Raw genomic sequence first — 27,452 nt, forward strand, 5'->3', positions numbered from 1 at the left:
TAGCAACGAAGAGAACACACACCTTAATATGTTGGCCAGTCCACTAATATTTCTTACATCACCCACAGCCACCATCTTCGTCTTAGCAATATTTATCTTTAGCCCAAAAGCTACTTCAAATCATAGCAGAATGACCTTCAAAGATTGAATATGTCCTGCATTATCTTCACAAAACAGCAGCGTATCATCTGCAAACAAAATGTGAGAGACTATATGAGAATCCCCCACTTAAAATCTTGCAAAAAAAACCACCCTCCACCGCAGCCGACAAAATTCTATTTAGAGCCTCCATCACATAACAAATAGAATGTGGGATAATGGATCTCCTTGTCTTAACTCACGTTAACTATTAAAAAAACCCATTGGATCACCATTTAGCAAAATCGAGAAGTGAGTCGTTGCCACACAATGCCTAATCCATCCCCTCCATCTCTCCCCAAAACCACATTGATCCAGCAAATAGAATAAGAACTCTCAATTAACATGATCATAGACCTTCTCCATGTCCATTTTGCATAAAATGCCAGATCTCTCGACTTAAGCCGGTTGTCCAAGCATTTATTAGCTACAAAGACTGAATCCAATATTTGCCTACCTCGTACAAAGGCATTTTGAAATTCGAAATAATCTTGTCCATGACTGTGCTCATCCTGTTGGCCAAAACTGTTGATATTATCTTATACATGCTACCCACAAGACTAATAGGCCCCAGATTTCACACATCACTTGTACCTACCTTTTTAGGGACAAGTGCAATAAAGGTAGCATATAAACTTTTCTCAAATTTATCAAAAGTGGAGAATTCCTAGAAAAACTGTATTAAATCCTCCCTCACCACCTCATAACAAGTTTGAAAAAATGCCATGGCAAAACCTTCCGGCCTCGGAGTTTTATCTTTGTTCATTTTTCTGATGACTTGGCAGATCTTTACTTCTTCAAATGGTCTTTCCAACTAAGTCATACTGTTTTGGTCAATAACCTCAAAAGCTAACCCATCTACTATAGGCCTCCATGTATACAGTTTCTCCAACAATCATTCAAAATGACCAGCAACGTGATCTTTAATTACTGCTTGACTTGAAATTGAACCACCATCTATGTTCATGGACTCGATGGCATTGAACCTCCTGTGGGAGTTTGCAACACGATGAAACAACTTTGTACATCTATCCCCCTCTCGAAGCCACAAAGGCCTTGACTTTTGCCGCCTTGAAATCTCCTCCATTAGGATCAACCTTTCTAACTTTGCAGCTACTTGCCCTTTGCGATTAGTCTCATGTTCTACACCCTCCAAACTTTGTAATTCTTGGAGAAGATGCTTCTTCTATAGTGCTACATTACCAAATACATTTTCATTCCATGTCTTCAAGTCAACCTTCAAGGCTTTCAATTTACCAGTTAATTATTGCTCGGATTGCCCTGTAATTGATAAGAGCTCCACCGTTACCTTACCAAATCCACAAACCCCCTAGATTTTAACCACATGTTCTCAAATTTGAAAGGCCTTAGACCCCCCTCCCCCTGAAAATTCCACCACAATCTAACAAAATAGGAAAATGGTCGGAACTTAATCGAGGAAGTCTATTCTGACATAGATCTGGAAAATGCATCTCCCATGAAGAAGATATGAGAAATCTATCCAGTCTAGACTAGGTTTGGTTGCTGGACCAATTATATCCACCTCCCATAAGAGGTATGTTCATGAGTTCCAATTCGAAAATTAGATCCGAGACTTCCCCCGTAGCATGATTTTGCGGTCCCTCCCCCGATCTTTCACTTGAAAATCTATTCATATTAAAGTCTCCACCAATACACCAAAGAACCTCCCACCATGAATACAAACATGCTAGCTCATCCTAAAGTAACCATCGCTCACATTCCAAGTTAGGACCATACATCCCAACAAAGGCCCATTCAAACTTATCTTCACAATTTTTAAATGAGCAACCCATTGAATATTCTCCCACAAACACATCAAGGCTCCCCACCACCTCCACACAACCAATATACCACCTGATGCCCCTTTCAATGGTAAGTACGCCTAGCCTACATATTGGCAACCCCATAAGCTCCGAATAGTTCTTCTTGTGATAAGTTTCAATTTAGTTTCCTACAAACAAATGATGTTCACCTTCCATTGTCTTAGCAACGATCTTATATGTAAACTTTTGTTGATCTCATTCAGACCCCTAACATTCTAAGTTAGAATTTTAGGCTTCATTTATCAACTATTCCAGCCCTCCCTTTGTTACGTCCACGACTCGCACTCCCTTCCTTAGTATCATAGTTAAGCGACCAATTTAGCCTTTTTAACTCCCTCTTTCTCTTAGCCCCTCATCATTCTTGTTGATGTCCTGCCTCTATGGCTATTAAGAGTGCCTTGTACTATTCTTCATATCCTACACAAGATATCCCTCAACTTTGAAACTCCTCCACTTTTTTCAAAACCCAATTAGAAGATAAATTATGAGGGATAGTCCTTATTGGAATAGGATCATCTCCTAATATCCCCTCTCCTTCTGTTGTTTTACTAAGAAGCTAAAAAATGATCATAGAGCCTGCCCCTACTACCTCACACTCACAATCACCCTCTGATGATTGCCCTAGAGACACCACCCTCCCCTCCTCCTCCATCATAGTCAACTGCAAAGACGGAGCCTGCTCACTTGGTATCAACATAGCCAACATGGTCAAGACTTCCCCTGCAACACTCAAAGGCAAAACACCCACCTCTACAGCTATCTCTGCCATCATTGAGGCCTCCCCCGCACCATCTCGAGGCAAACAAACCTCCTATAAGCATATTCTTCCAATGCAGTCTCCCTTGCGTCACTTTGAGACAAACTAGCCTCCTCTGAAGCATGTTCTACCATCGCTGTCGTTGTAGAAGCATCGACAGCCTCCATCAGTCAGTCTGTGCAGGTTGCAACGTTACTAACCCCTCATTGATGTCTGATTGCATGCACTTCTCCCCTGCACTGATATGACTATCTCCATCAGCAACTCTATCGCCAATAGGTCAACCCCCATCTGCTAGGCTACCGGGGACTTCGCCATAGTTGGTCTTCGTCGAGGTCTGCCCACAACCCGATGGGCCAACCTCAGTAGCCTTGGTTTTCCTCCAGATGGGGCCAAGCTTCAGTAGCCTAGGTGTCCCCGTGAGATGAGGCCCAACTCTGGGGCCCATTGCTTCCATCCCCTTTGACCCAGGCTTCTGAGTTAGCCTCTGGCCTGTTGCACACTAGACCACATGTTAGCTCTTGAGGCTTCCTTTCTTATGTCTTGGCCCAAGCTCATAACCAAGCCTAGCTCTTCTTTGTCTTCAATGCACCGTATCAACCAATTGACTTTAAAAGTCATTTCCTCCAGCTACTCCTTTAGACTAGCAAGAACCTGCAGCTGCAATTCCATTTTTGGGTCGACCACATCCCTGCCACGCCTCTTGCTACTCTGAGGACATGCCAAAATGGGAGCTTCTCTTTACCCAAGTAGACTTGCCACTCCTAGGCTGACAGGTTCATGGGACAACTCCAAGGATCTTGGTTTCTCCAATGCCTCCCTGTACGTTTGAGCTCCTGCAAAGGCCACCATCGTCGCTGGTGGAGGCTTACGGGTAAAACCTCCTCCTTCCCAGCTTCCTTCAATGCCTCTGCCAATCTCTTTCAACCCAAACCGCCCCTATCCTCTGGTATGAAAATGAATTTTCTACAGCCTCCCCCACCATACTCTACCAAAGCCATGTAAGAACCGCTTCACACAACGTTGTGCAATGAAACCCCTTTCTACATCTCAATAGGCAGTGTAAAATGCTTTGCCCCCCCGCCTTCACACACACCTCCAAGGCTTGAGCAAACCATTTGACTGTACCCAACCCCACTCTCATATCTTTAACAACTTTTCAACCCTTCTCAATGAACAACACAAACCTCCCATCTCTAACCACCTCAAACAACTTGGACTCGATTACAACACTTCTCGTAGTTGATATTTGCCTTCCAATGTGCCAAAATCCCACCGTCAAACACCCACAGCCACCATCACATGCGAAAAAACGTACGAATGGTTTGTGTATGGAGAGAAAAAGTCTGTAACTATTCCTAAAATAAATGCGAATTCCTTTAAAAGCCTCATGTAATCCTTTAAAAAAACAACCAACAAATTTAAAAATTACATAAAAATCTTATTTTTTTTAATAATAGATTCTATTTTTTAAAAACAAATACGTGAGATTTGAACATCTTAAAATTATATCTTAAAACAAATAAATGTTTCATCTCATCTCATTTTATTATTTCAAGATGGACAAAATTACTGTACATTTGGCTAGTTTGATGTAAATTAAATGTTTTTTAAGCAAATTAGCTAAATCTTGACTATGCCATTCACTACTAATGCTCTAATAATAAATATATAAAGTATATTGTAAATATTTATTGAATATTGAATATTATTTTAAATTTTTATTAAACAATTGATATATATATATATATATATCATAAATTCTATTTTATATATCTATATCCCACTTTAATAATTCACATAAAAAGTTTCGAGATTCTCGAGACAGCTTTGAACTTGACTTAAATGTTACATGTACGTGTGGTAGAAAACAATTTTCTTATTTTTAAGTTATAATTATTAAAGGTCAAGAAGGAAGTTGCTTGAGGTTGGTAAGTTACTTTTATCTGAATATGATTATATTGACATTCTTAATTGTGGGGAGTTTATCCAAGCTGGGAGTTTTGATGACAAGGAACTACCAATGGTACTATATTTGCATGCAAAATGGACTTGAATCATAACCTAATTCAATCTCATTAAATGTGCATGTAATTCTTGTTCTTGTAAAAGAGGAATGAGCTGATTTAATTTGATCAATAGTCATTGTTAACGATGTGTTTCATATACCTTTGGGCCAAGCTCTCGGCGATCTAGGTCTTCTGCTTACGGGGCCTGCAGTAACAAATAAAGGATCGGGGAGAGTAGCTCTCGGGTGGTCCGGGTAACTTCCGATGCTCAAGTCAGTAATGACTTAGTAAGGACTAAGAGTAAATGCAAGATTTTAGCTTAGAGATTTGATTAGAGAGAAAGCCGATCATTTTACCTAAATGTTGAGGGACCTTATATACCCAGCCCAGAGGGTTAGATGGCCATACCTTATGGCCAATGGGGAAGGGAAGTCCTCTTGGAGCTCCCTCTGCCATATTGTCTTTAATGCAGCGTGGTCCTCTTGGATCAGTCATTAATGCAACGTGATTGTCTGGTAAGCTCATTTAATACGACGTGATCTCCTATTGCTCCTTTGAGTCCAGTCTCTTCATTCTCCTTCCTCTGACTTGGCTTCCTATACTTCCCCTATAATATCCTATATTGGCTTGGATATTTATACCTAATTTACATGAGTTACGGGTTTTTCCTAAGCCGTTGGGAGACTCCTACAGGTTTGGGTCGGACCCTTTCGGTCTATCTGGAATAAGGGGAACTTGTCTGATCATGTTGGGCTTGGGCTGGCCCCCGTGAGCCTAAGGCCCTCAACGAAAATACCCCCCAACAGTCATAAGTGTGAAGATGTCAATATTTATTAGATAATAAATTATTAAGATATAAAATAAATAATAAAATATATCTATTTATATCAGTTAAGTTTTTGGTACAAGTAGTGATTTCACATAATATCAAAACAGAGATCTTGAGTTTAAACTCTGACTCTACACTTTACCACATTTAATTAAATATCACATATATTAGGCTACACATTAAGGGAGAGTCTACCCCACATATAAAGGAGAATATTAAAATATAAAATAAATAATAAAATTTATTTCTTTTTATTAGCTTAAACTTTTAAGAGAAATTAATAATTTCATATGTATAGAAATTTTCTATTGTTTGCGCGCGTACATATTAGATAGAAAATGGTTATAAAACATGAGGCCATTTGAGTTGGTCTCCCCAGTCCCAACCTTGCTACTTGTGTTTTTATGTTTTTTTCCTCAGCAATGTTGCTATTTGTGGACAAGGGATGAGCAATAGTGGTACTATAACCTTATTGGTCCCTTTGTCGGTGGATGGAATTATGCATACGAAAAGTATTATTCATCATCATTTTGAACTATCACTTTTTATTATACATATCTCAACGTTATATTAAATATTAATGGAAGATTATTTTTTATTATCTATTTATTTACCAACCATTTGATGTTAAATTTAAGAGATACTAAAAAAATATTGATGAGTAACACATGAGATCGATATAGGGAGCAAAGGAACATAAAATGCTGATGAGCAAATATATATCTCATAAGATTGTCCAATTTAGGGTTTGGCCTAACCTCACTATAAGAAAAATGAATTTTTATAACTAATTTATTATAACGAAAAGACGGCCAACCATTTACAAAAAAACTAGTTATAAATAAAAGGTATTGCAGCAATAACTAATCTCACTGGTAAAAGCTAAGTATTTACAATGAAAATGAACTTGACCTATACTAATAAAACCTATTCTCCTTGCAATTATTATTTCTTTTTCCAACGAATATGTTGTTGCAAATATATATATTTTTCTACTGTTATAAATAGATACTTGCAATGTAAAAATCGTTGTAAATACCTTTTAGCAATGAACTGAAAAATCATTACAAATATTTTTTACCAACGAATTGATAAATCGTTAAAATTCTTTGTGCTACGAAATCATTGCAAAAATATTTCTACAAGAAATTGAAAAATCGTTGTAAATATATTTCTTCAATGATAATAATTTTGTTGAAAATATTATTAAAACTATATGTCAATTTAAAAGATTTCCAATAGGCACGAGATGTACATGTAGTACTGCAGTATATTTTGTATATACATTTAACACTATAGTACATATTATTCTTACATGTATTGCAGAAAGACCATTGCAAGAAAACAATCTTACAATATTACTCCAAAGCTTATAGATCACTTAAACAGTACATCCACTGCACAAGGACATCAATTTATTAATTTGCAACCTTCATCGATCAAGTACATATGTTGTAATGCTAAAGCACCATCAATCGCTCCAAATATATAAACTTAAATACATGTATGGCACATGGTTCCATGTAAGGCAATAATTATCAAGTGTAGTCTATTGCACAAGCACAATCTATAATGACATCAATTTCAGTACTCATGCTCTTGCACAATACATTGCTAAACCACTTTTCCATTAGCACTTGATTAAAATGACATCATTACAATATCAAATCATCATTTCGAAAAGTATACAAAACATTAATATGCAACTGGCCTATAAAGTTTGAAGAGCAGTTGCATACTAATCATATACATGATGTTATAACATAAATTCTTGCTAATCTTGCTCAGTCCTCACTCGTAATGTAATTACGATCATTGGAAAGTAAGTTCACATACTAACTATAATGAAAGTAAGTTCACATACTAACTATAACGTTACTTTTGCAAGGAGAAAATTTCGCTACAATTGTAAAATTTTTGCAAAGAAATAAATTTGGTCGTTGAGAAAGAAAAATGTATTATTAGCAAGGAAAATAGTGTTTGTTGCAAATAGATGTTGCAAAAACCAAATTCTGCTATAATGTTAGAAGCACATATATATCATATAACATATCTAAAATAGTAGGAGGAGAATACATACATGAGTTGTATATATATATCACTACAAGAAAATCGGCCTATTGCAGCGATTTTATTTTGTTGCAATTGAAAACGCTGCAATAAGTAATCTGTTGCAGCGAATATTAGTATTGTTGCAATATTTTGACAACGATATACTATTTCGTGAAGGCGAGCGCTTGGCTTTAATTGTTGCAGCGAATTCTTCATCAGTTGCGGCGAAAATGCCCCTTGCCATAATAATTAAGTTGTTGCAGCGGGGTAATGTCGTTGCAATTGTGTTGTGGGTGCCAAATCTCACATAACTTTTATTTTTCCCCCTGAAACCATAGTACTTCTCCACTTCGACCGTGTGTACGTTACCCCGTAGCCCTTCGCCACTTCGACGTTCATCCCCATTTCTCCTATCGGTAATTGTTCCACACCAAATTGATACACACGGTCGGAAATCTACCTCCATTGTCGACTACACTAGAAGCCTAGGTTCTCCTCCACTTCATTTCCCTTCCGCGGAAGCTCCGGTCATCACTTCCTCCCCATCCCGCGCTGTTCCTCCATCTACTGTCTAACCTAATTTTTCGACATCAATTTTCTCTTTGTAGCGGACGTTGACATTGTGGAACCTAACTCAGCATTGTGTGACCTTCTGTCAGGTCAGGTATCTTTGCAACTCATTTCTCTCTCTCTCTCCCCCTTCATCCGCGCTCGATGCTTTACAAAAATGGGGGCTTTTTGTTTGTAGACGTTATGTTAGATGTTTGAATCTTTCAGCATCTCCTTTCTTGCACCATTTTTACTAAAATTTAATTTTGTATTTACCTGCATTTTGGCTCCGTGTGATTTTGGGTATTTGATGTTCGTAATTTGGCAGTGGTAGTTTAAATTTGCTTGGTGGCCTCTGATTGTAGATTTTTTTTCTTCAAATCCCTAATTCTATGACTAATGTTCCCATACTAAGTTAGGTTTTCAATAGCCTAGAAAAATTGGACAGTTAGTGTATATCAGTTTCAACTAAAATGAAATCAAAAGTTTGCTGATTCCAACGTGAATGCAAAGATGCAGTACAACTCTAAAGTATGGTGTGCAATGATACTACCTTTTTCTACTTCTCCCCGGCCCCTTTTTCACTTTTTATTTTTTAGTTTTTATTTTTAATGTTATGTACGTCATCTATGGCTTACAAAATTGACTCCTCCGAGATGCCTAATTGTAATTTCAAAAAGACATTCGAAAATGTATCTTTCTTTTTATGACTTGATCGTGTTCTTTTAATAGCTTATTCTTCGTTTAAAATTGTCTCCTTCTACTCACATCTCCATCGATGACTTGTATAGAGTGGAATTCCAGGTCAATAGGCAGCATCGCCCCCAACATTTCATTCAACCTATGATCAGAACAGACCACGAAGCTGCCATAAATTAAACAAAATGCGTTGGACTAAAAGAATAATATTTAATTATAATGATGTGGTTAATTATAAATATATACTTGTATAATGGCAATCTTCTCCAATTTGATATCATGGGTAGTTGCCATATCATATATATATATATAATAGTTTTCATACCTCGTAATTTGGTTCAAAATCGCAATCTATCCAAGGCTATATAGCTAGGGCCCTTCATAACGGAGTCATAACATTATAAATTAGAGTAATGCTACATATAGTCCTACTTTACCACAACTATTATTGAGTAATGGCTTACATGTAAAAACAGCTTACATTTATATCAGTTTATATAAATTAATACACACACATTATAAAAAATATAAAATTAATAAACAATGTATTGATCTGCACTCTGCATTGAAAAATTACTTGCATCCCTTTAGATTTGCAGTTCTAGCACTGATTGTTTTCTTGCTTGCACCGTTTTACTAGATCAATCTATAAAATTGATTTACTAGAACGTGGAGATAGCATGTCAGTTCAAAGAACCCTAGAGTTGAAAACTGTTGCACCATTTTGGACAAGCTTGTGCAGTCACTATTGGATATTCCCAAGTTTAATAGCTAATCCCCAAAGATAATATTAATGAGTGCTCTAGATCTGTTTGAAGTTAGGTGGAGACAATATTTGTCTGTAGCGTCTTGGCTGCAGCGTTTCTCTGGTTATGGTAAAAAGTTGCTACATTCTGATTTGGATACCAAATTATGATGGGCACAAGCTTTTACTGCCCTGCAGACTAGTATTTTCTGGGAAATATAAAATATATTGTTCCGTGGACGATTTCCATTGATATTGAACTTGAAGCAGTTGATACAAGTGTCAAATATTAGTACACATTTTGTTGATTAATGGTGTCGACCCTGTTGAAGTGTAAGCATTCATTTTTCTGTTTCAGATTCTAGAAGGAGAGCTGAGAAACTTTCACAAGGACTAGATCTTCTTACAAAGGAAGTGGATAGCTTTTTCCACTTTCTTTGTTTTAACTGGGCGTGATGCTCTGCTTTACTGTACATTCACAACATTGGGAACTTGTACTACTATTAGTAAGACAAAAATAAAACAGAGGCTATCATTTTATTTGTTCTCTGTTTTGTTGTTATTGTATGTGTTGTGAAATACTTATACTGCATCTCTATGCGTGGAATGAGTTGTGCTCTTGTACATGTTGAGAGGTTGAGGCACACCACTTATTATATGTTTGTTCATTACAAAAGTAGAAGTTGTACTCATTTACTTAAATATCTTGTTATGCTAACTGACGTGATGAGCTTTAGATTCATTATGCATATGTGAATCTAAAGCTCATTCATTTTAATTTTAATGCAATCTGTTCATGACACTACATTCTGAAACGTATGTATTATTATAAGTGATTTGTAGGCTACCTATTCAAAACTTCTGGCTGCATGTCCTCATAGATATATTTTTTTGAAAACCATATATTAAGTCCAAACTCATATAGGGTCATAATTTAATAAACATTCAACCTGCTTAGAGATGTTCAACATGTTTGGCAAACTTGTTTTGACATGGGGACTCCCTGGCATGCTTACTCTCTTACTTTAGATAAGACAAATAAGACATGTAGCTGTACCTAAACACATGAATGATTTTTTAAACGCATTTGATCTATGGTGCTTTCAATGCATAATGTTTAAATTGGTGCTTGCTTTGTGGTTTGATATGTGCTTTCTTTGGAAATATTCGTTTGTAAATTTGAAGGTTGCTTCCTAATTGACTTTGAATGGGTTATTTCTAGTTGCTAGGCTTATTTGATTGGATAGTTGGCAAGTATGGTTTGGTCGGAAAAGTATGGAAGATTTTGTCAATATTCTAAACTGATAGTGAAGAATGGTTTGGTTGGTTAATTGTCTTCGTGGGTTGGCTATGATATATATTTTTTTCGTTGGATAAGTAGGTTGGCTATGCTAAATTAATGAAGCATGTGTGTAGTCTGAGTTGAGGTTGGTAAAGTAAATTTTGAGTAGATTACAATTCGGTTTTATGGAGTCTATTTAGTTTAATGCATGTTTCATCTAAATAGTGGAGTTTGAGCAAACTGTGGGTTTAGTTGCAAAAAGCGGATATCTAATTTTTTTGATTAAGTTCTGGAAAATTAGAATACAAGGATGATATTTACTACAACAGATGGTGAATAAGTTCCCATGTAGATGCTAAAAGTGGGCTGAAATGTTGTATGCTGATAATTCTAAGAGATTTTTAAAGAATGCTCTTCTTGCTCTCTCTCTCTCTCTCCCTCTCTTACCCAGACTTTGCAGTATCTTAATCTCATATATACAAAATCCAGACTACTGGGTCTTGCATGGTGCAGTCCTATGGTTGATATGGTTCCATTCTAATTAAATGGTTCTGATTGGAGATGGTGAAGGTATCCATTAAATGTTTCTCAACTGGAGGTCTTGAATAAGAGCTCAAAGTCTAAGGAATATTACTTTTGTCTGGATATCCATGCTAACTGGAACAATAACTTGGTAAATTCGAAAACATTGTCTAGTTATTTGGACAATAACTAATCTTATCAAGCAGAGAGAGGATGGCAAAGTAGTATTTGTCATGACCTGATAGAACGTGGCAGTATGGTTTTACATAGCAGCTGGGTTATATTAGTATAGATTTGAGTTCTCCATGATAAAAATACCATCTACTCTAATAAACATATCAAGAATTATGCATGTCAGATTTTTTGGGACTTATGGATGATTTCTTAATACTAAATTACATAACTACAAAACTTAACTTATATAGAAAGAGCTAAATTCAAGGTGGTCTGGGATAGCTAATGTAGAGAACAAAAATCATAAAGGCTTACTCACTGATTGCTGCAGATAGCAATCATGTTAGATGGGGTTAGAAAACTGTTGCACCATTTTAATGCAATCTCTCATTACTAATGGCATGAGAGATTGCATGACTTGAGAACTCAAAGCATGTGTGCAAAGATGTTTAATGACTGCATCTTTAAATGAAGTTCTAATTATGTGCTAAAGTACAATAATTCTGATCCTGCTGCATATCAGACTTTTTCTTCAATGACATGAGCATTTATATAATATTTTAATGCATTATGCAATGGCCACCAATGAGAGAATGCATGACTATAGAACCAAAACAATGGTAAAAAGATGTACTACTGCTGCTCACATAATTGTTCTTTAATTATGTGCCCCAAGTTTGTTATCCTCAAAGTCACTGCTATAAGCTACTCCCTTTAGATTGTACATTCCAACATGTGAAGTTCCAAGAAGACCAAAACTCTAGTTGATGGTAGCATAAACTTGTTGATTCCATGGAGGGAATTGTGAAGAGACTTCAACAGGTACACAAATACCCAATCTTGTTGAATGAGTGAACCTGTTTATTTAGTGAGATGAGAGGACACAAATAATTCTATTTGAGGGACCTTACATACATTTTGATTTGCATGCTGTTACTTGCCATACTAGCTTTTACACTTGAAAACACTAGAATTCCATTAAGTGTCTCTGTTGCATACCATGACTGATTCAAATAGGTGGCTTTCGATAAGAATATCAGGAGTTATGCGTTTGTATTTATTGGAGGTATGGGTTAGATACTCCATTTAAAAGTAGCTTTGGATTATATACCACATTTCTTAATTATCTCCAGGGTTTTGTTTTTCCTTCAAAAAGAAAATTAGGAATCTTTCACATCTTAAGAGCAGAACCAACCTAAATATAATTAAGAATATCCACTCAACAAACTGAAATTTTATAGTTTTAATGGTTGTACAGCTCAGTTTGATCTAAGTGACCAACCTGGGGGATAAAAACATTATCCCCATCAACTCATGACTCAATGCTGCAATGGATTATGAAAAAGATAAGCTAAACTTTTTTCTTCTATCATATGCTTGGTTTTAAATCATATCTAAAGTAGTTAGACATTATGTTTAAAATACAATCTCACATTATTCTAAGTATAATGTGAGATTTGATCAGTTTTTTGTTTCTTGGGTAAATATCTTTGATCAACACCCAATATATATTTTTTAGCAACTCCAAATACTACTGTGGCGTGAACTTCACAAAAAATAAATTACGTCATAGGACAAATCGCTATAAATAAGTATTTGCAATCTTCATGACTAGAAATTTATTAATCATGGGCAAGTTGGAGTTGGCTCCTTTCAGCGTCTTGGAAGAGAGTGCAATAATGAATTCCCCACACATTGTTGCAGTTGTCTTTGAGTTGTTCTGGCCTGATCTACAATGCGCAAGTGCACATGGTATGATTATCATATATTCAATATGAAGAGCAGGAAATTTTGGGAAATATCTAAGAGAATGTAGTGCAGTTTGATCTAATGTTTAGAAGCTAAAATGTGTTCAATAAAATTACTAGTTTGTAAGTTGTAACTTCTTGGTTCCAATATACCACCCCATGATAGCCCATGAACTACATTAATGTGAATTACTCTTTTGGATTGTGATGAATGAATGAGTGTGTTTGCTTAAAAAATGTTGCAAGGAATGAATGTGTTTACATTATTTAGCTTTTTCTTATTAATAGGTTATAATAATGAGTGCATTTGGATGGATCATGTTTCAGGATTTTCTAATCTTTAGACTAACGGCTAAGCAGTTGCTATTGGGTTTTGGAACGTTGTGGTCTTTGGCATGTAGGTGAAAAAGATTTGTTCCAAATTGGACTTTTAATTAAGTGCAATACTTTAAGGTATTGAAACAAAATTAATAAATTATTTCATCAGGTTGTTTGGGCATATAAATAATTAGGTGTTTAGAAATTAATTAGTCACTAATTTGGACTTTTAAATAATCTAGTGACTTCTATATATATATATACCCCCACACCGTTAGCAGAAGCGAAAAAGAGGAAAAAAAAAATGACTCTATGATAATTGTAACGTTTTATTCATTGCTGCAAAATCACACATCAAAGTTTGCAAAACGCTGCAAAAGATATATAAAACGCTGAGATAATCCAATTGTGGCGTTTTTTGTTACGTTGCGATATCTAAAACGGAATGATAAAAGAAACATTTTTTTGTAGACTACAGGTTTTTGCAGCGCTTTATAATTTTTTGCAGTGATATTTTGACGTTGCTACTAATATCAAAAGCAGCGCACATACGTAAATGTTGCAATTGTAATTAATAATTGCAGCGCTGAAGGAGCTATTGCAGCGATTTAGAAGCGTTGTAAAAAATAACAAAAGCAACGACAACAAAATAACGCTGTTGTTTTCTAATATTATTGCAGCGAAAATTTATATAAAAGTAAGGAAAAATATCGCTGCAATTAATTTTTTGCAGCGTTTATGAGCAAATGCTGAAAAAGAAATTCACAGCAGCTTTTTTCATGTTGCGCTGTAATTGGTCAAAAATGAAAAGTTAATAGCGGCGATCATGCAAGGAAGGTTAGAATGCTGCAACTGATGTATTGCAGCATTTTTAGGAGGTTTTTGCAAGGATTTTTGGCGCTGCAAAAAGCCTAAATCCTTGTAGTGTATATATATATGCAGTAAGTCTGCATTGTATATATGGAATATGTATGTGCATGCATCCATGTATCTAAATTAATTTAGGAATTAATTGCATACGTACGTATTATAATATTATCAGTTGTATCACAATTCAAATTAAGTATCATCGGTCTCGAGATCATCTTAAACAATATTGTTTTCCAACGGCCATCTTATACATATAGAGATGAAATTAATACAATTAAGCCTTGAAACATGTTTATTTCGAGAACTCACAAAAATAATATATATTATGATCTGGTGGATCTAGACTCAAGATAAGGAGCAGAGTAATTGATTGATCTGGATAGCCATCTGGTGGCAGCTAGAGAACTAAGTCATGATCAAAATTAATAGATATTCATGACCATTTAACTGCCCATCTTGATGATCATTAGGAAACGACATTTATTACTATGCATAGATATAGCAATTATGCAGATCTGCCTTATAACTGGTTTATGAAACTTGCATCAATCTAGCTTATACATGCAAGAAAATTAAACAAGTGTAAATGTACAATAATATTCAGCACGAGAGAGATCAGAGAGATCATCATTATTATTTTACTGCAATTGCACATACCCACGGACCGGGGGGTATATCCATTGATGCTCGAGTAGTACTCCTTCAATCAGCTTAATTTAGCACAGCCCCAACATTAACATGATCTACCTGAAACTCTCATGCATGCATATATATATATATTCATGATGGAAAAGCAAAAGAAACACCATATATGGATAATAGCTAGATAGCTAGCTGGCTCTTTAACTTGTCTGGATTTGCAATTGATCTAGAAAACAATCGGACCATTAGGCTTCAATTCCTGGAGAGAAGAGATCGAAGAGAAGAAACTAACATCGCTCAAAGGTTACTTAAGAAGCTGAAGACCCTTCACTCAAAACAGATCACTAGAATAGAGAGATCAAATCGAGGTAGGGTTTCCTCTTCTTGCTCTTCTAACCTTGTCTTTTCTTCTTTCTCTTTCTTCTTGTTTCAATCTTTGAGAAGGGTGGTAGCTTTGGTGCGGTTGGTGCCGGTGGGTCGTAAGAGATGGAGGAGTGGTGATATTGATGAAACTGAGGGACAAATGATGACTGTAAGCCGAAGCGGCGTGAGGACATCATGATCATGATTACTAGCTTCAGGTTGTTGTATTTCCCTTTCAAGGAAGAAATGGAATTCCAAAAGCGTTGTGGTGTTAAATATAATTCTGATCAGAGACAGTTTGATGACCATTACAATCTTTCCCAAGAGATAATCGTCATCATGAAGCCAGCATGATTGAGAGAGAGAGAGAGAGAGAGAGAGAGAGAGAGAGAGAGAGAGACATCAGAGATGTACGTAGATCTATATTAATCCAGCCTTTTCGCCAGCATATAAGCAATAATGTTTGAGAGTGCATGGTGTGAATTAGGGATCATAAGAAATAAATAAATAAGAAAAGATCGAGCATGATGTTAGCAGGTAAATAAATATCACAAGTATATTCGCCTGAAACTAGCATGCATGCCTTGTTCATTTATTGTACATTTTCACCCTATCTAGCCAGTGTCGACAACGACTGATGACAAGGTTTTGCGTTACCTCTTATTCAAAGATTCATAATGAGTTTTCGTCGTGATGTTGGCATTGGATTCGAGTACCATGCATGTTCGAAATCATGCATGAATATTCAAGGTATATATATACATGTATATATAGTAGTATAGATTTTTGCAAGGTAATTATTGCTGTACTGAAGCAAGTTAACCACTGTATTGATATTGCTCCTAAAAACACTATATATATACATGGTATATGTATAGTTGCCACGCAGTTTGATTATAGTGATCACTTACTTCATGTTTGACCCTAAATAAAAAATTAAACCTTCATCAGACTTCATCTTTTCCATTCTCTCTCTCTCTCTCTCTCTCTCTCTCTCTCTCTCTCTCTCTCTATTTAAGGTTACATTACCTAATGATCTTGTGTATATTTAAAAGCCGAACATGCAGGGGCTTTGTCAAGTAATTAGAAGGCAGTACATAATTCCAGTACTAATTAAGAGATCAGCATTCAGCTACTTTAAGACGTTTTAGCTGAGTGGATATCGAGGCATTGGCCATATATAGGTCCCTTTGGTGCAATGTTTTATAGTGGAAAACAAAAGTAATAGACATGAAAAGGTGGCTTGGGATGTAAAAGTACTAAGCTTGACTTACAATATTTACAAATTATATATCGTAATTACTTTCTTTTATTTTTCATTGGCCTAAGGAAAAATCTTTGTAGTTGTTTTTATCGATCGATCGGATCGAGAATTCTCATTAATATTATTAATTCTAAACTTTGGATATCTGAAGTTCTGTTTGGGGATAATAAAAGTTAACTAGAAACTTCAATAAATTAATTAGAAGATGCAAAGACAGAGATCGAGGAACTGGACTATAAATTCTTCCTCTTGATAATGATCAAATAGGGAATTGGTGTGTTGGGACATACAAACACCAAGAGATCAAAGAAAAAAAAGGCAAATAAAAGCCAAAATCAAAGGGAGGGAGAGAGAGAGAGAGAGAGAGAGAGAGAGAGAGAGAGAGATTTGGCATGACTCCTGGCACAAGAGGGATAACTTCTTATTCTTGTTCCCCAACTTCATTTTCTTCATTTTCTTATGGTACGTACGTAACAAAGTGCAAATGGGAGTTGAGAGCCTTAAGAAGCGATCATATACTACAAGAAAAATTAGTATTTGCGGCTAAATTTATTTCCTGCGGTACAATTTTGGTCGCAAATAGCCATTTTTTCAATTTCAGGAAAATATTTGTGTCAACTTAAAAAAATAGCCGCTAAAAATCATTATTTGCGGCGAGTTCAGTGCGCCGGAAATACTTTGGCTACAAATAAGCCTGTCAGCCATTCCAAGGTCGACTTAATAACATTTTAGCCATTATATGTATTTGTTACAGCGACATTTTTTACTTGTTACGGTGACTTTTTAAGTCACCTTAATAACTTCTGCAAAATTAATTCCCTCCCTCCTCTTATTATTTTCCCACGCACGAAATTTTTCCTCTCTTTCTCACTCTTTGTCTCTGTCTCTGTCTCTCTCTCGCTCTCGCACTCGGGTTCTACAGGAGGGTTTCCATTCGGAAGCCAGCGCCGCCGTCTTCTCCCCGGTGAGTTTGTCTTTACAACTTCTAGGCTCTATTAATCTCTTTCTCACTCTTCGTAACCCTCGCTAGTTTCTAACCCAAACCATAGTTCTCTGTTTTTTAAACAAATTAGTTTCTAACCCTCGCTAGTTTCTAACCCAAACCCTCGTTATTGTTGTTTAGGATTTTTCTCTAAGTTGCCTCCCCCTGAAATTTTGGGAAAATCTCTTTCTCAGGTCATTTTTCTGGTTTTTCATTTATTGTTATATTTAAAAATTATTTTTATTTTTATTGTCAGATTTCAGTTGAAGAGATTATATTTCCATTAAAAAATATAAAGAAAATCTTACAGTAGTCTTATTTTTTAGATGAACATGATTACATCTCAAACGCAAAGAGATATATTGAAAATCAATGTCAAAAAGGTGGGTGTTGCAGTTGGCAAAGTGTACTTATAGTTACAAGTCTTTTTACTTACAGTACAAAGAACTTAGCTAAGCATCAGAAATTAGAATTAAAACAATATCATGACTATTCTTCCAAATTAAGCAGCTATACTTATATGGCAAAGTGTCATAAATAGTTTCTTTCTAAACGCTCTCTTCTTTTAGCAGTTCTTCTCTGCTTTTTTTTTTTTTAAAGAAAACTCGTTAATTAAAATAGAGTATTGATTTTTGAAAAGGTATTCACGTTAAGATTGTACTTAATTTAATTATAGTATGGAGTGCTTGTAGACGTTAGTCGGATTTTTTTTTTTTTTTTTATTGTTCATAAACCTTTGAGACTTGTATATAGTGTTGCTCCTCTATTTTAAGTACACTATTTTAAATACTGGCCATAGCATATATATGCAACTCTATTTGCTTATGTTTACTCGTTAGAGAATTCCTGTGTGATTTTTTATTATGAAAGAAAAGTTCCCCTGTAATTTCTAAAAGAAGATGGTCATCATGTTCACAATTTCACAACAAAATATTTGAAAGCAGGTGGCCAACCTTTACCTATTGCTGAAATTGAGGAAATTTCTGTTAAGAATAGAAACTCTGCTTCTACAACAAATCAGATGTCACTGCCAGCACTGATTACATATTGTCATGATTACCAGCCAGAAGAGTTGCTTTCTTCAAAGATTCAGAGTTTATGTCCAATGATTACGGGCAATGTTTGTTGTACAGAAGCTCAATTTGACACATTACTGACCCAAGTCCAACAAGTAAGATTTTTATTGAAATCTGTTCTTTGTATCCAGTCTCGTTGTTTGATATCTATTTTTGTTACTTTCCCTAAGATTGGCCACTCCTGCTGTGTAGTCCAGGCATTATATGGTATTGCATTAATTTGTATTTCTTACTTACTGGAGAAGCATTTTGTGTAAATGCTAATATTAACTCATCTTCATGGCAATGTCTGCATTAAGGGTAGTGTTGGTTTACTATCTGTGGTCCACTACTGTGCTTTGCTTTATGTTTGTTATATTTTGAATTATAAATATTAACTTCTCTAGGTTTTTTTTCCCCAAGAGACGTGTGAACCTTGATTTTTGGTATTAATGGTCCATAATTTACTGATTCCAGTTATTTTTTTGGGGCTAAGTTTCAGATCTTTTTAGATGTACTTATTCATCTTGCTCTTTCTTTTCAAGCTTTTTTGCTCCCTTAAAGTAGTCATTATCTAACCTTAATACTAATTTTTCTTGCAAGCAATTCCTTTCCTTGTAGGTTGCCCAGCATGCTTGAGAAACTTTTTAAATCTGTTCTGTGAGCTCACCTGCTCTCCGAATCAGAGTTTGTTTATCAATGTGACTTCTGTTTCCAAGGTCAGGAATTCCCACTTAGCCTCACTGGTAATAATAACAGGGAGGTCTTGTTGTTGTCATTCTGTTGTGCCCCTCATTGGGCAATCTAGTTGCACACTAACATTGGAAAAGAACAATAATTTTGTGACAAGGACCATTTTATAATATTGGAAATATATTATAATCTTAAGTGGAATTATTTTTTGTTTTAAAAAAATCAATCTTGGATGCTGTTTTCAATCTTGGGAAAGCTAAAAGGTTGTTAAAATTTATCCAAGCAAAAGAGAAAACTTCACTTGAATGTCTCGAAAGGTCCTTAAAGAAGCTGCACAAATATGCCTACAAAAATGTGACTCTTCTTAGTGCAAATCTAGGCAAATATGGAACCTGAAACGGAATGACACATTAACAGTAGCAAAATCTTATGTGGAATCTTGTTATATATAAGCAGCTTTTTGTTTCCTAAGTCGAGTTGCTTGAAGTACCTATTTCAACAGTGTTGTCTATGGTCTTTGATATTTTCGCTTTTTTTTTTTTTGAAATGTGATATTTCCCCTTAGGCATAGATAATAACGTGGACAAGATAGATAGTAATCCATGTAGCTTCCCGTTGATTCTGTCATTGAAGTGAATGCATATATTACAGATCCTTGTGTTCTCTAACTAAGTGAAATGTTGGTTGTTTTGGCATTTTTTTTGTAGGTTCCTGTTTACAAAGAACCAACACTTGTCATTCCTGGAACCCCTGGAATAGTGTAGCATGAAATTTTGAATAATAGGAGGAATGTGTTGACTAAGGTAATCAGATGACTCTTTCATATTTTACCATGATAAAAATCATTTTGTTATCTTAATCTTTAGTTTTGATGTCATTTGTGTTTGCTTCTTGCAATGAGACCTCGCACAATTAACATCTCTTATTAACAGGATACCTTTGGTTCAGTGAAGCTGTGGGAGATCAGCAGGGGCATTGTCATTGAGAATTATGGAAAGGTTTCATTTGTTCTTTTTCTATGTACTTGTGTATGATTAGAAAGATATTACTGTTGACATGCCACTAATGCTTGCACAAGGGCTTGTAATTGTACTAGTTTCTTGTTGAAAATTATTTATATATTACTAATTAGTAAATTTTGCTTTGGGTGAACACTATAATCATTCATGCTTTTTATTCTTAATGTTTTAGGTGTCATTTGAGGAGAAAAAGGAAGAGCTATTTAAGATGGTATAATTTCTCTAATATAGCTAATATTAGAGTCATTGTAGTTTTACCTTGACAATTATGATAGTTTAAGCTGTAAATTTCATCACCTCAAGTAAGCATTCCTGCTTGGTCCACTGTGGATGCCAGGCTTGGAAGTTTATCTATCCATTTGGACACCCGACAATGCTTTTCAGCCGAGATGTACACTAGGAAGGGCACAACGTGCACTGCACATGTGCCCAATTAGAGTTACAATAACCCATTATATAATTAGAGTTACAATATCTGGTTTAATGACGTTGAAACTTCAGAGATCGACAGAGTATTGATGTCTTTTTCATCTGTTTTTAAGCAAACCGTCATGAATATTAGAGGATTTGGTAGCATTGCACCTAGATATCTATAATAATATAATAATAAAATGTGCAGAAGATTGAAGTGATGATGAGAGTTGCTGGCAGCTTGTTTCATGTCAGTTTTCTCTAAGAAACAGCTAGCGGACTGCACAATGTTTTAGATATAAATTCATGCAATTGGCACACTTGGAAGGAGCAGTTAAACTCCCAACTGCTTCCTTTACAAATTATGATTTAAATATGATTAGAAAATCTGCATGCATAGTTGGTATAGAAAACATGTACGAGAAAAATGAACAACATTGTTGAATACTTATACTTTGATTTATTGCATTTTGCATTCTATTTGGTTGGTTGTGCATGCTAGCTAGCTTATGTTTGATGACATCTCTAAAATCTTATGATCTATTTTTTGTTCTTATTTCTCACAGGATTGAACCAAGATATCAAGAAATATAGAGCAAAAACATTTCAGAAGTTGTCAAAGATTGATGGAATCAAAGTTAAACCCATATAGAAAAAATTTCACTTGTAAATTTATATTCCATTGTGATATGTTTGATGGTTTTATATAAAACTTAAAACAATGGCAGTGTAGTGGTGAATTTCAAATATGTACTTTGAGGTTATATGAATGATGTTTCAAGCAAAAACTGAATTTTTTCAAATATAGTATTTTTTTGTTTATTAAGAACAAGTACCTTTACGTTTTAGAGAAAAAACAACATATGAATAAAAAAACATATTTTCGGCTATAAAAAGTAGCTGCAAATAATTATTTCCAGAAAAAAAATATAGCTGGAAAAAAAATTGGCCAGGTCAACCAAGCCAGCATTTATTTGCGGCTTTAAAAAAGTAGCCGCAAATATATATTTCCGGTTGAAAAATATAGCCGGAAATAATTTTGGCCATAGATGATGGATCTTGGCAAAAATTATTACGACAAAATTTTATTCATTTGCGGCTATTATTATTGTCGGAAATAATGTGTATTTCTGGCTATTCTCAAAGTAGCCGGAAAAACTTTTACTTGGCTCTATAATAGAGGCTATCTGTTGGCAACTAGAAATAGCGGCTAATAACTAATAGCGGCTAACTTAGGTATTATTTCCGGTGAATTTTGCTGCCGGAAATGGAACAATTTCTTGTAGTCATAGTTCTTGGATCTTCCATACACGTGGTGAGGATTCTAGCGATCTTGAAGGGAAGTGAAATATAGTTTAACATCTAAAAATAATAGAGCCTTATTAATCATGTTGTTGCTTATGGCTACCACAATTTTGAATTAGATTCAAGGCTCTTCCATGATAAGCATATCTCACTAGTGAAAGAGCCGTTGTAGTCTTGTAGAAAAGTTTTCCACAAGATCGATAGAGACGAAACGTAAGAAGCATGGCCGTCGAGGGTAGCTACGTAGAGAAGGTGGGCGATGGGAGTGGGGTACTGTTCATGTTATTGATGGTGGGAAAAGGAAAGGAACGGAGGGATTGAATATTTCTTGGGAAGAGAGGGAGGAATTTGATAGTTCTTATTGGGGTAAGATTTAAACTACAATCTGTCCCTAGAGGTAATCCATATGGTTCGATCTAGAAAAGGGTGGACCAAAATCTTCAATCCAATTCAAAAATCCACCTATGGATTGATTACATCCGTGTTGTTGGTAGCCCTGTGCAAAAAGCCCATTGGACCAAGCAACCCGTTTGACTCGATCAAATCTGTCTGACAAAAGACAGTTTTGCTTCAATGTCAGGTAGAACCTGATAAATGACAGGCAAGCTGACTCTTAACATTCTTAAAGTGTTCAAATTGAAAACCCTATGTAGCCAACTTCTCTTTTGCTCTAAAAATGATTGTGCATAAACAAAAGTGTAGCCATGGAGGAATCTCGTGAAGCTCAGTCTCTCTCTTCCGCGTGACTTCAACTCCTCCAAATGGTACTTTTGTCTTTCTCTTTCCCCTTCTACTTTTTTTTTTTTGGCTTTCTTTTCCCTGTTAATTGATTGAACTGAAATATTGCATATTTTATACATCTAGAACCAATACATTTTAATTATTTCATTACATTATTATTAGTTTTATATGAAAAAAATGATTAAGATGAATAAATTCAAGTTGTGATTTAAATTGGTTAATAGCATGATTTATGCTTAATTTTAAAACTTGTGATTTAATTGAGCAAATTTTCTTTATATGCACAACACATATTTTTTTTTATATTTTATTCTTTTTATTTTATTTTATTTGTCTTTATATGTAGTGATCAAAATTAATAAAAGTGACGCACGGCACGGGATGAATTTAAAATGGAGGCTTTTCGTTTATTGAAGACATGCCGCATGGAATGGATTTATTTTTATTCGGATTGGGACTTTGACCTGGGGAATTTGACCTTGACCTGGAGGCCTTTTTTTAGCCAATTGATTCAACTCACGCCGCAACACATTTTGGGGGAGGGCAACATATATATCATTTTATTCACCCAGCACCTTAGGCTAAAAAAGAATTCTCGTGAGGCAATAATTTCAGCCGCACATTTGATTTTCCCTTGGGCATTTTCACGTTGAAGACTTTTATTTCTCCTGGGCATTTTGAGCACTGCATGATTTTTTTTCTATTATGAATTAATTCACTTCAGCGCCGAGACCGGATTATTCATTCTTCTCCTTTTATAGAGGAACTGCAATGCGTTGAAGAGTTCCCTGAGGGGTCCAATTGCTGCTACAGTCCAACCTTCTCTACTGCTTTCAATTTCCATCTCCGTTCATTTGGCTTGATCTTTTTATTCCTTACTTTTTATTTAATTTCAATTTGAGATTTATGGTGTATTCTTGATATTTTTGGATTAAAAGTTGAACATTTTATTTGCTATTTATTTTATTTTATGTCAGTTATTTTTCTTGTTTCTTTAAGTTTCTATTAAATATGCATTACAATTACATTTTAGATTAATTTCAGTCTATTATTTAATTTTTATATTAATTAAAAATTTTTAGCATAGTTGAATATTTAATTGTTAATTTCAATTTGTTAGTATTTTACATTCTATTTCGATACAAAAAAAATTTAAAAGTATGAATCTAGTATATGACTAGTGCCCTTTTTATTTCCATTATACCCTTCCATTCATTGTACATACCAGCACTTTTATTTTTGAAACTTTTCACCATTTTATAGGAGTTTAGATTTAAACAACTTTTTCTGAAGAGATGATTTAGGAATTTTATTCCTAATTATTACACTGCATCCTCTTGCACTTGGGATAACCTTTGTACTACTCATTTTTTAGTGAGTCATTAATCGCACTCTTTTTGGCTATTATAAATAGATGGCTAAAAAAAAGTGAAAAGATTGGGGAGAAAACAAATCCAGTTCTAAAAATGAAAGAAGCTTTTATGATGGGAAGTTAGAAATTGTGAAAAATAAATGCCAAAATGGAAGATCCAGAAAAATCGTGCAAGGAGTTTACGTGACTAAAGTAACTGAGCCAACCAACCCAAATCTGCTAAGTGACTCAAATGCTTTCTCTGCATTGAACCTCTCCTTTTTCTTAATACTTTTCTTAATAAATAAATGAGTTTGAGCTTTTCTAGTTTTGCATATCCTTCTTGATTTCTCTCATCCTCTCACACCTTCTGGCCATGGTTTTGTAGTATTTTTCTTAATAAATAAATGTTTTTGCAATATTGGCCTTAGATTACTCAGCAGGTAAGAAAAAACGACAACAATCACTGGACCACAAAAGTCAATGGCTTGAAAGCAAGACAACCCATAAGTGCGAAAAGGGGATTTTAGGAGCTTACAAAGAAGAGCAATAGGGTGAATGAAGAAATTAAGGAGTTTTGCTTGTAAAATAAGACATTTAGCAACAGGGTTCTTCACCACCTCCCTCCTCTGCCATTTCCCACGTTCCAAATCCCCTCTCTTCCCCCAAAAAATAAAAAGTGACTAGCAACAGAGTGATTTAGATACTTTTTTAGTCCTTTTTTGTTTGTCTGAGCTCTAATTAATTAGTGTAGTAATGTTGTGTGAATCTTGGAGCGTATTCTTTTTTTATCCAACCCAAATGGTAAGCGGTCAGGTTGGGTTGGGTCCAAAACCAGTACATGTTGGACGGTTTTCAGGCCTAGTTGTTTGCTATCAATTGGTTTGCCTTTTGGACTGATAAAGTGTTGTCCTAGTCTATTGCATGAATTACGAGATAAAGTATTGCTTTCCATTTTTTCTTGCTTGCCCAAACATGCGAGGTGAGATTTATGGACTCTTGAAAGTCTTGATTATGCCATGGTTGTGGTGCGCTGGCCATCACTTTGTATGAATGTGTTATCTTCTTTTTGGATGGTTTTGAGAGTAATGGAGATTTCTGGATGAGTTTTTTTACTAGTTTAATACTTTAAATTGTGTTTTGTGACTGATTTTAGAGGGCGGGTTGGATGATCTTGTCTAGAATCTAGATAGATGGCATGGCTATAATCGAAAGGTTTTTTTTTTTTTTTTAATTTTTTGTTTATTTATTCAATCTCAAGCCCTTCTAGTTACTCTTACTAGCATGCATTCTGGTAAATCCCAACTTATTATTGCATACAACAACCCAAGTACTTTGTGGATTGAGGGAATAGATATAGTGTTACATAAGCTGGATTCGACTTCAAAAAGTTAAGAGAATTGTTATTGTTAAGTCTTATCTCTAATCACATTAATTAATGTATCATATTTTAAGTGAATGTTTAGATAGAAAGAATGAAGCATCTAAAAGAAGGCAATGGGGGGAAGCCTCAATTGACCATGATTCATGATTAACTGTTATTACGGTCTCGACCCCTTAACCAAGTATTAGAGTTAAGTGTGTTTTGCTCCAATGATTAAGGAAGCAGTTACTTGTGTCAACTGTCTCTCTCTTGGGTTTCTTTTTTTCTTTTTTCTTTTTTATTTTTATTTTTTTAATAGGTGAAAGAGATTTTATTCAAAGTAAATAGGCATAACCCAAATACATAGGAAGTATACAAGAGAATACACCTAAGTACAATCTAAAGCAAAAACAGTACTAAGAAAAAGCATTACAAATGTTGATATCCCTCACAAGATTGTTCACCCAAAAATTTAAAGTGTTAAAGAAAAAGAACCTATATTCGTTCACTGTGCATTCACGATCTTTGAAACACCTCACATTTCTCTCAAGCCATAAACACCTAAATATGCATAGGGGAATCATTCTCCACTAAGTTGAACTTCCTCTACTTCCTGCTGCACCTTGCCAGGAAGCCAAAAATTCCACCACATGAAAAAGCATCACCCAATCGATGCCTACCTTTGCAAATAACTCATTCCACAAAGCCATTACCATTTCGCAGTGAAGAAACAAATGGTTAATAGATTCACCATCATTTTTACACATGGTGCACGGTCCATCACATAAAATCCCATTTTCCTCAAATTATCGGTAATTAAAACTTTCTCAAATGACACCAACTAGCCAAAATATGCCACTTTACTGGGCACTCTAGCTTTCCAAATACATTTTCAGGGAAATGTTATATTACCATGACTAATTAACACCTTGTAATATGATTTCATAGAAATGGTATTAATAGGATTTCCTATTAACACCTTGTAATAGGCCTTCTAGGGAAAGGTGAGAGGAACCGTTTGTTTATAACCGTTGTTCCTTGATGTGACAGTAGAGCTTCTGGTTCTTGTTGGAGATTGTGTTTGGTTAACTTTGAAATGGATGAGGCTTTATCGAATTTGTGTAGAAATTTATCTCTAATGGAGGAGGAACAAAGTGGTTTGGTTATTCCTAATTGGGCGATTGCAAAAACTTTATTTAAAGGTCAATTTTGTCTCATGGGTAAACATTTTACTAACAAAATTATGACTAAGAATGTTGTTCAGACAACAATGTTGAAAGTCTAGCATCTTTCAGGAGATGTTTCCTTTACAGTTGTTGGGCCCAATATGTATCTGATGGAGTTTTCTTATGCCACTGATCGTGATAAAGTTGTATCGGAATGTCCATGGCTATGTGAAAAATATTTATCTAGTATTCAAGCTTTTGAAGGTCTTGTGTTACCAAAAGAAATTGACTTTAATCTAGTTCCCTTTTGGATCCAACTTCATAATTTACCATTGGGTTGTATGAATCAAAAAGTTAGGAAACAAATTGGTTCAATGGTTGGGATTGTTAAACAAGTTGATGTTGATGAGAGTGGCACTGGATGGGGAAAGTTCCTAAGGATTAAAGTTTTTATAAATGTTACACAACCACTATCAAGGGGTAGAACTGTTTATTCAAGGAAAATCAATATGGATTCCTTTTCAATATGAGAGGTTACCATAGATCTGTTTTCGTTGTGCA

General features: G+C 35.1%; 2 long non-coding RNA genes and 1 pseudogene across 3 annotated transcripts; 2 read left to right on the forward strand and 1 right to left on the reverse strand.

Moving 5' to 3' along the window:
- Positions 1 to 3,466: 3,466 nt before the first annotated feature.
- Positions 3,467 to 10,861, forward strand: LOC122312706 (annotated as a pseudogene).
- Positions 10,862 to 17,640: 6,779 nt separating this feature from the next.
- LOC122312838 lies at positions 17,641 to 21,729 on the forward strand. Of its 2 annotated transcripts, none has more exons than XR_006243215.1 (7): positions 17,641 to 17,769; positions 18,732 to 18,958; positions 19,464 to 19,561; positions 20,243 to 20,338; positions 20,468 to 20,533; positions 20,727 to 20,765; positions 21,532 to 21,729. It is a non-coding gene; the product is annotated as an uncharacterized LOC122312838 (long non-coding RNA). The 2 variants fall into 2 exon arrangements; XR_006243216.1 differs by having other exon boundaries at positions 17,665 to 17,769; positions 17,929 to 18,958.
- LOC122312839 lies at positions 18,341 to 21,186 on the reverse strand. Its single transcript, XR_006243217.1, has 2 exons — positions 20,813 to 21,186; positions 18,341 to 18,814 (listed from the first exon to the last, which is right to left on the reverse strand). It is a non-coding gene; the product is annotated as an uncharacterized LOC122312839 (long non-coding RNA).
- Positions 21,730 to 27,452: the final 5,723 nt, after the last annotated feature.

The sequence above is a fragment of the Carya illinoinensis genome, chromosome 6, assembly GCF_018687715.1.
Source record: "Carya illinoinensis cultivar Pawnee chromosome 6, C.illinoinensisPawnee_v1, whole genome shotgun sequence".
NCBI classification, from domain to species: domain Eukaryota; kingdom Viridiplantae; phylum Streptophyta; class Magnoliopsida; order Fagales; family Juglandaceae; genus Carya; species Carya illinoinensis.